This window comes from Crocuta crocuta, unplaced genomic scaffold (assembly GCF_008692635.1).
Source record: "Crocuta crocuta isolate KB4526 unplaced genomic scaffold, BGI_CrCroc_1.0 scaffold619, whole genome shotgun sequence".
NCBI classification, from domain to species: Eukaryota; Metazoa; Chordata; class Mammalia; order Carnivora; family Hyaenidae; genus Crocuta; species Crocuta crocuta.
This window is the reverse complement of record NW_027533395.1, coordinates 3650000-3660525: the sequence shown is the minus strand read 5'-3', so window position 1 is coordinate 3660525 and position 10526 is coordinate 3650000.

Genomic DNA, 10526 nt, shown 5'->3' with positions numbered 1-10526 from the left:
ATAATCCTCAGAACAACCCCCAAGTAGCAGGTAGTTAGAATTGCTATAATCCCTGTTGTATGGATGAGCAAAGAGGAGTTCAAGGAGATAATGACCCAAGGTCATAGGGCTAGTCATCAGTGGAATTAGATTTTACCCTTGGCGGAGCAGTCTGGCTCTGAATCCACTTTAAACCAGTAACATTCTGCTTGTGCCAATGACCTACCAACCTGTGTTACTTATTTCAACCTGTTTATCAACATGACCTATGGGCTCTGTGTCCAAATGATGGCAAATTCCCAATAAATAGATCAAAATAAACAAGGGCATCTAAAGGTGTCTGTCCAGAGGCACCTAGGTGGCTCAGTCGGTTAAGCATCCAACTCTTGACTTCAGCTTAGGTCGTGATCTCGTGTTTGTGAGTTCAAGGCCCACATTGGACTCTGTGCTGATGGCACAGAGTCTGCTTGGGATTCTATCTCCCTCTCTCTCTGCCCCTCCCCTGCTTGCTCTCTCTATCTCTCTCTCAAAATGTATAAAAAGAAACAAACAAACAAAAAAAAACAACTGCATTTAAAAAATCCTTTAGAGCACATGTACCCCAGTGTTCATAGCAGCACTCTCAACAATAGCTAAAACATGGAAAGAGCNGGAGATGGCATGGAGGAGGGCACTTGTGGGGATGAGCACTGTGTGTTATATGGAAACCAACTTGACAATAAACTATTTGTAAAAAAAATAAAAATATAAATAAATAAATAATCCTTTAAAGGTGTCTGTCCAAACTAACAGAGAGGGGTTGTCCAGACCTTCCAGAATGACAGCTTCTCCTCCACAGCACATGGCCTGTCTTCCCTCTGCTACTACATGCTTGGCTCTGGTCCTGGCTTGGCCATCGGGTGGCTGGGTCGGCTCAATTGGCCTCAATTTCCCGCCTCTGCCATGAGAGGGCTGGCCCAGCAGACCTCTGAGGCCCTTCCCAACTTGAACATTCCAGGGCTCTTCAGACATGATGGAGTCCCCAAGGGGCAGGTCTGCCTGCATCAGAACCGTATGGTGTGGGCACAGAGGGACCAGAGTCTGGGGGAACAGCCCTGCCTTTGTCTTTTCCCTCCGAGTACTCCCAGCTTAATTCTTCAAAGCCCAGTCCTGTCATCTCTCCCCCAGGACTGGGATCTTGGAAACAACCCAGCCTTTAGCACAGGTCTTCCTGAACTTCTGCCCTTCCACATCGGAAGGGAAAAGGCCAGCCACAGCAATCCTACCCAGCCGTTCTTTGTTTTGTTTTAAATTGGGAGAACATTCTACTACATAGATTTTTAAAATTGAATCACGGAATCTCCAGGTTGGCAGTTACTTCAAGCATAATTCAGTTCAGGGGCATCTGGATGGCTCAGTTGGTTAAGCATCTGACTTCAGTTCAGGTCATGATCTCACAGTTCATGGGTTGGAGCCCCATGTCATGCTCTGTGCAGACAGCTCAGAGCCAGGAGCCTGCTTTTGATTCTGTGTCTCTCTTGCTCTCTGCCCCTCCTCCATTCGTTCTCATCCTCTCTCTCTCTCTCACTCTCTTTCTGTCTCAAATAAATAAACATTTAAAAAATAATAATAATAATTCAGTTCACGGGTACCTGGGTAGCTCAGTTGGTTAAGCTTCCGACTCTTGGTTTTGGCTCAGGTCGTGATCTCATGGTTTACGAGTTTGAGCCCCACGTCAGGCTCTGTGCTGACAGCTTGGAGCCTGGAGCCTGCTTCGAATTCTGTTTCTCTCTCGCTGCTCCTCCCCCATTTGCACTCTGTCTCTCTCTCTCTCAAAAATAAACATTAAAAATTTTAATAAAATAAAATAATAATTCAAAACAACAAAATATTTCAGTTCAAACCATCACCAACACAAATAATTAAATAGTTCCCTCAACTCCACAGCATCCTTTCTAGGAGGTCTACCCCATCAACACCACAGACCCTCGCTCCAGGGCGTGGAGGCAGGTGGTGGCAGGTGGTGCTGGGGAAGGGAAGGAAGACTGGGCAGGGAGCAGGGGAAACAGACATGGATCATTCTTGCCCCCTGTACCTGTGCGCTGGGGAAACAGCGGAGGCTTATATTTTAAACACACACATACAGACTCCAGGCCAGTCCTGCCTCCTCCCCTGCTCTGGTCTCCGTAACAGGAGACCTTGGGGGAGCTGCTTCTGGCTGGGTTGGCTCATTCAGAAGCATCAGTAGGAGACTGGAGGATGAGAAAAAGGGAGAAATCAGAGTATCTCTCCGCTTCCTTCTCTCTCCCAGAAAGTGTCTATGGCAACAGACGCCTAATTGACTTCTGCTCCCATCAGAAACACCTGCTTCACGGCTCCAGTTCCCACCAGATAACACTCCTGCCCCCACTCCTGGGCTCTGGTAACACCCCTCCTTCCCTCTGACTCTCCAGCCTAGAGAGGGATGACTACTCCCTGCTGTTGCTAAGCTCTGAGTTGCCTCACTATCCCTTTGGGCTTTCAGCTTCTCCATCACATTGTATTAAATGTCCAGCATTGTGAAAATTCACAGTGATGTCTGTTTTCCTGGTTGTACCCTGCCTCTTGATATCAGCTCTCTGGTTATGTAAGAATGTCAAGCCTGGAAGGCAAAGCCCCTTTAGTCTATTACTTTCCACGCAATGGATCAATGAGCCTGTGCTCCAGAGGAAGAACCCTGAGTGGCTAAGGAAGGTGCTCAAATATCCTGTGATCCCAGGGATTTGAATTGTCAGCTCTAGAGCCCCCCACCTCTGTCTCCGGGGACCTATCACTCACCTCCAGATGTGTTTGGGCACCCACTGGCCAGATGTGCTCAGAGACTACAGAGCAGAGAACAATACACACCTTTGGTGGAAGAGGGAGTCTAAGTAGTTCAGGGAGGCCTTGAGAGATGCCAATGACGCCTGTTCTCACTCCACCCCCAGAGGAGACACAAAAACCCTTTATGAGATGTTCAGGGGTTCTGCAAGGCAGCGTTTGGGGCTCAATCTCTTCTAATCAGGAGTGATCTTGCTCTTATACCTGCACTGTCCACCGTGGTGACCTGTATCCACAGGGGGCTTTTTCTAATTTTAATTTAAGTTCATTAAAATTAAAGAAAGTTTAAAATTCAGGCCTTTGGTTGCACAGACCCTATTTCAAGTGCTCACCTGTGGCTAGCAGCTGCCGCATCAGGCAGCGCAGACACAGAACATTTCCGTGTTTGGGGCAGCGCTGTTGTAGACTCAACTGCCTTTGTCAACAGAGAAAGAAATAGAAACTGCATAATACAAATTAACCAATTACATTTTAACAACCAAACATTCCCCCAGCTATGTGTGTGACCAAAGGATGATTGCATTTTTATGCAGAAATGGCTTTTAGTTGTACCAGCCAAGGGTTCAGGCAAAGTGGAAGAGGCTGAGATTATTTTCTAATGCCTCTTCCAAAGATACATGAATCGAGAGCTGATAGGATTAATGTAAAGATGCAAACCCACCAGAGCGAGAAGCTTTTTAGAAATGAAAGAGAGATATTTACTTAAATGGGAAAAAAAAAAAGAAGCAGCAACATGTTTACTCTTTACTTGGTTCTTTTATGGAAAGAAAAGAAACAAAAGAGCACCAGCTAAAAGGTATTTAACTACCACACAAGTGTAGCAGGCCAGGACTCTGAAGGCGATGCTGGCAGCGGGAGAATGAGATAGGATATTTAAACTGTCTGCTCTGACAAGAAAATTAAAGACAATTGAGCACGGCACTAAGCCTGGAGAAACTGAGCCGGTTTCTTTGCATTATACCTTCTCTTACCGCAGCTCCTAGCTAGAAAGAAACAGCTCTATTTCCAGTTCATTCAGAGTCTAGAACAGCCGCCCCTCCTTATCCACAAAGGATACCTCCCAAGACCCCCAGTGGGTGTCTAGGGTCGCAGACAGTATGGAACACTATCTATACCACAAGTGTGCCTTGTTTTATTGCACTCCGCAGACCGCTGCAGTTTTTGCAAATTGAAGGTATGCGGCAATCCTGCATGGAGCAAGTCTATCGGCGCCACTTTTCCAAAAGCATGTGCTCACTTTGTGTCTCTCTGTCCTGAAATATTTCAAATGTTTCCTTATTATTATACTGGTTATGGTGATGTGAGATCAGTGATCTCTGATGTTACTATTCTAATTCTTTTGGGGCACCATGAACCGCACCCATATAAGATGGAGAACTCAATAGATAAAGTACGTGTTCTGACTCCAGCCATTCCCGTCTCTCCCCCTCCTTAGGCCCCCCTCTTCCCTGAGACACAACAGTATTGAAATTAGGACAATTAATAACCCTTGGATGCCCTCTCAGTGTTCATGCGAAAGGAAGAGTCTCCAGTCTCTCACTTTAAATCAAAAGCTAGAAATGACTAGGTGCAGTGAGGAAGACATATAGAAAGCTGAGATAGGCTGGAAGCCAGGCCTCTTGTGCCAAACAGTTAGCCAAGTCATGAATGCAAAGGAAAAGTTCTTGAAGGAAATTACAAGTGCTATCCCCGTGAACACACAAATGGTAAGAAAGTGAAACAGCCTTATTGGTGATATAGAGAAAGTTTGAGTGATCTGGATTAAAAAAATCAAATCGGCCACAACATTCCCTTAAACCAAAGCTCCAACCAGACAAAGGCCCCAACTCTTTTCAGTTCTTTGAAGGCTAAGAGAGGTGAGGAAGCTGTGTAAGAAATGAGTGAAGCTAGCAGAGGTTGGTTCACGAGGTCTGAGGAAAGAAGCTATCCCTACAACATAAAAGTGCAAGGTAGAGAAGCAAGTGCTGATGTAGAAGCTGCTGCAAGTTCTCCAGAAGATCTAGCCAAGATAATTCATGAAGGTGGGTACACTAAATAGCAGATTTTCTATGTAGATGAAACAGCCTTGTATTAGAGAAGATGCCATCTAGGATTTTCATAACTGGGGAGAAGTCAATGGCTGGCTTCAAAGCCCCAAAGGACACTGACTCTTTTAAGGGCTAATGCAGCTGCTGACGTTAAGTTGAAGCCAATGTTCATTGGCCATTCCAAAAATCCTAGGGCCCTAAAGAATTATGCTAAATCTACTCTGCCCATGCACTATAAAAGGAACAACAAAGCTTGGATGACAGCACATCTGTTTACAATATGGTTTATGGAATATTTTAAGTCTACTGCTCAGAAAACATTTGTTTCAAAGTATTACTGCTCATTGACAATGCACCTGGTCACCCAAGAGCTCTGATTGAGATATACAACAAAATTAATGTTGTCTTCATGCCTGCTAATACAACATCCATTCTGTAGGCTATAGATCAAGGAATCATTTGGACTTTCAAGTTTTATTATTTAAGAAATATATTTTGTAAGACCATAGCTGCCATATATAGTGATTCCCCTGATGGCTCTGAGCAAAGTCAATTCAAAACCTTCTGGAAAGGATTTTCCATTCTAGATGCCATTGAGAACACTCATGATTTATAGGAAGAGGTCAAAAAATCAATATTAACAGGAATTTGGAAGGAGCTGATGAATCATAACAAAAAAAAACCTACTAGAACCAAGGAAAAGTAAAGGCTAACATTAATTAACATTTACCATTTGCTAGGCACACTCTGCCCACACATCTCATTTAATCTTTGTGTCAAATCTGGGGAAGGAGGCACTACTAGCCTTTCCATTCCACAGATGAGAAATGCTGGGTACAAAATCACACATCTATCTAGTCACAAAGCTAGTAAAGGGGAGATCCCAGAGTCTAACTTGGACAACCTGCTTCCAGAGAATGTACCCACCACCCCTATACCACACATGAGAGGAGAAGGGTCTTAGGTTCAGCAGATGCCCACAACATCTCTATTAATTACATATGCTGCACAAAGATGTTTTCAATTCAGCCAACGCCTGATTGCACACCTAGTGTGCATGGCCACAGGACAAGGTTTAGATTCTTCGGTTGCAATTCCAACCCTACAGGATTTTACGTATTTGCCTCTTACAGGGACACAGAGAGCCTGGTCATTCGTGGATGATACCCAGATCATTTTTCTTTCAAAAAAGCACAGAAAAAAAAATAATGACACATTTTTAGCAAGAAAGGAGATGCCAGAAGGTAATTGCTTTCCAAATTACTGTAAGTTATAAATGGATCAATGATTTTCTCTGGAGTTGGAATCAACTGTAATTAGCAATATGCAAATCCCACCCTGAGCCCTTTGCTGTCCACAATGAAGGGGGAGGCACCCTAAGCAGCCATTTATATTCATCTGGAAGAGTCCCAGATGGGCCCACACCAAATGGGGTTTGCAGCCTGTGAGCTGAAGGAAAGTGGAGGGGAGCAAAGGAAACCTGTGTGCTGTTGACATTGGGGGCCAAGTATGGGGGTGCTCCTCAGATCCCTTCTAGTGAAAGTCCTGCCCTGTCCTGTCCCTGGGTCGGGCCTGAGTGGGGATAGCAAAGAAGAATCTGGATCCCTGTGACTTCCCTTCTACACTATACAGTGAGATTGTGAGAAGGACAGGGCAACTGTCAGGATTTAATTTCTTTTATTTAATGTTTTTATTTATTTTTGAGAGAGCACATGCATGCAGAGAGAAAGGGGTACAGAGGATCCGAAGCGGGCTCTGTGCTGACAGCAGTGAGCCTGATTTAGGGCTCAAATACACACCATGAGATGGTGAACTGAGCTGAAGTCAAATGCTCAGCTGACTGAGCCACCCAGGCGCTCCCAGTATTTAATTTCTAAGTGGGACCGATATGTGTGTCACCTGAAGGAAGAACCTGGCCTGGGTGGGAGAACTGGAAATGTAAGCCCTGGTCCTCACCCTGCACTGCTAGCCTTGTGCCTGGGAGCCAGTTGCCTCACCTCTTAGGTACTTATAAGAAGAGAGGATAGACCAGGTGCTCCTTAGGGTTCCCTCTCTTCATTTACTCATTCACTGAAAGCACTTACTCCACCTAATATGTACCAGGCACTGTGCCAAGCACTAAGGACAGAAACCCAAATAAAATTTGTTCCCGCCGTCAGGAGCTCTCAGGTCTCCAAGAGCAAAGGATGTGTAACCAGATCACCTTAATGATGTGTACTAAGTGCCCCAGAACATATGGGGACAAGTTCATCCCAAGGGAATCCAGGAGGCTTCTTGGAGGAGGTGACATTTGAGCTGGACCTCAAAGAATGATTCTATACTTCATTTCCAAGCAATTCACTTGTAATCCCATCTGGAGCCACAGAAGTTCTAAGGTAGTGCTTCTTGAGCTTTTATGAACACATGCATCATTGGGGAGCACCTGTAAACTGTCCATTCCTGGGGCCCATCTCTCACAGACTCCAGTCAGTCCCTCTGGAACTGTGACTGAGAATCTGCATTTTAGCAAGCTCCTCAGGGATTCGGGAGCAGTTGGTCTGCCAACCACATTCTGAGAAACAACCAGTTCAATCCTTGTTGCTTCTATTTGTATTGTTCCCAAAAAATTTTTTTAAAAATCCTAAGATCTGTTTGCAGATACTTAACAAGACACTTGACATTTGACAACTCCTGAAACTTCCACACGGGTGTCCCTTCCCAAGAAGTAAACCAAGAGCTGCTGCCACAACCGTGATGCCACCACGAGGATATAGGGAGCCTGTGTAGACGTGAAGCCCCACATTCCACTCATTCTCTGCAAAGGGCCAGTGGTTCGGCATCTGTCCTTCAGAGATGCCCACAAAGCAGTCTGGGAAAGTGTCCCTAAGCGGTTCTCCTGGTCCCTCCCAGCTGACTGCTGACTGGCTCCTGAGCCAGAGGCACCTGGTTTCCCTCCATCCAGTTTCCTGTTTCTCCCATCCCTATCAAATAGGGGGTCCACATCCAGTCCAGCCCAGGAGGCAGAAGGTAAGGAGGGCATTATGGTAAAGAAAGCCATACTGCCCTGAACAGAATGCTCATCCCCCACATCTTCCCCTGGCTGCCTCTGTAGTCGGTCAGGCCTCGGCTCAGATGTCCTTTCTTCAGAGAGACCTTCCCTGACCAGCCCACCTGATACACAGACCTCTGCCTCATTAGCCTAGCCACCACCTAGTCTAACGTATCTGGGATGGCCCTTTAAATGGTGAACCCCAATCTGTCGTGCCTCTACATCTTCGTGCCTCACAGAATCTTATCCCCTTGATTCTAGGCCTCTCCTGGGACCTGTTTTAACCTTAGAATATGGCAGAGGTGATGTCATGCCTTAGGAAGTACTGGAAGCTTCTATTCCTGTGTTTGTGGAAGCCCAGGACCCCAATTTAGGTAGTCCAGCTCCCTTTCTGGATAGAGAAAGTGCAGAAGCCATATGGAGAATGAGAGGCCGAAAGACTACATGGAGAGAGAGAGAGAGAGAGAGAGGCCTAGCTGACCTGGCTGATCCCAGACTCCACCAGCAGCCAGCCAAATGCAGCCACCCAAGCAACTATCAGCAAGATCTGCCAAAGAGCCCACCCTGCTGAGTCCCGCTCTGATTGTAGAATTGTGAGCTAATTGAATAGGTGGTACTCTATATTTTTAAATTTTTAATGTTTTTATTCATTTTTTGAGAGACCGAGAGAAAGGGGGAGAGGGACAGAGAGAGAGGGAGACACAGAATCCGAAGCAGGCTCAGAGCCTGACGCGGGGCTCGAACCCACGGACTGCGAGATCATGACCTGAGCCAAAGTCAACCGCTTAACCAACTGAGCCCCCCAGGTGCCCCTGAATAGGTGGTATTCTAAACCATTGAGTTTTAGGATGGTGTCTTATGCAACGATTGATACCTCACACCATATCACTGGGTTTCTCTTCCTTCATACCATTAGCACAAAGAAACAAAAAGTCTCTGTCTGCCGCCTCTAGAAGGTAAACTCCATGAGGGAAGGGGCTGTTTGCTCACTGCTGTATCCCCACCACCTACAGCCTTGCCTAATCCAGAGGCAAGAACTCCACTACTGCCCACACCGGAACCTTAGGCTGGACCAGGAGAAACATGTAAGGCAATAATCCAATGCCCAGAAGCCTCTGTCTCTGTCAGAGCCAGAGTCAGAAAGACATGTTGATTTTCCATTAACAACCTTCACATGAATCAGAGCAAACTTTAAAGGATAAAGGAAAACAGTTAGTGAGGAATTTTATGCTTGTTCAGAGGCGCCGTAAACAGCTGGCTTGCAAGCAGCAAGCGCTGCGGTTCCCCGGGGTCCCAGCACGCAGCAGCCGAGACCAAATGGCACAGGCGCCAGTCTCTGCGAAGTCCCAGAGCCAACAGCTGGCCTTCTGCACTCCCCTTCACCACGCCATGCTCGGAGCCCGCCCGCTCACAGTAATGACACTTCCCAAACAGACCTTCGTCTGCCACCTCCCGCAGAGCACAGCCAGCTGCTGACGCTGGAGTAAGTCAAGAGTCCCCTCTGGGGTGGGCAAGCTGGCTACATATGGGACAAAGGGAAACAGTGCAGAAAGGTGCTTCCTCGCTGCCTTTTGCACAAGTGGCCCCGTGACACCAAGCCCCTAACTCCCGTTTGCATGATCTGGTCTCTTTGTTCGTCCCTCCCTGTCTGTGTTTGCGAAGGCCTAAGGAACCTTTCTCTACAGGCAGCACTGACTGCAAGCAAGGAAGGGTACAAGGGTATAGTCCACCAGGGCCTTCGGAGCCACTATATCAGTCTGACAATGGCATTTGGGGCCGAGGTCCTGGTCCATCCCCTTACCTTTAACTTTTCTAAGTTCCCTTGTCTTCTCTTTATAGGGATTCTCTCAGCACTTTTGTGAAAGTTAAATTAGGCGATGCATTTAAAGTAGTGGTTCTCACACCTTGCCACACAACAGAATCATTTGGAGGGCTTGCTAAATCACAAATTTCAGGGACTCGTCCCAGATTTCCAGCAGGTCAGGAGTGAGGCCCCCAAAATTCCACTTCTCACAGCTAACAAGTTCCCAGATGATACTGTGCTGCTGGTCCAGGGACCACACATTGAGAACCACTCACTTCACGTAGTAGAAATGGAAATATGAATATCTGTATACACACACATACACAAAAGCAGCTCAGGTTTTTCTGGAGCTGTCCCTATTTTTAGTCAGTGGAAATACATAAATCATTTTAAACTGTCCCTCCTATAGCCCTCGAGGGGCTGGCAAAAAGGCAGCCTTGCAGTAGAGTGATTGTAAAGGAAGCAGAGAGGAGAGGATAAATATTTCAAAGGCTCAGAAACCGGTGTTCTTATGCACCCAGAAAGAAGCCGTGAAGTGTCTGGAGAAAAGAAGAAGGAATCACACATCCTTGGAACCTATTAGCCAGGGAGCATTGCTTCATTACTGGTCAGTCAAGGAGTCTCAGGTGGAGGTGGGCTTTGGGGGCCAGGAGGGTGTTGGTTTCCCAGGATCGAATGGACATCTCCCTCTGGCTCTAAGATCCGTGGCTTTCCTGGCTCATAATCACAGCAGCCAGACTCCCAGACCTCCCTCCACACCTGCACCATCAGGATCTATGAAGCAGAAATCCACACCTCCGTTTAAACACAATCCTAGATCAGACTTCTACAGCCTTGAGCAGTTCTTTCC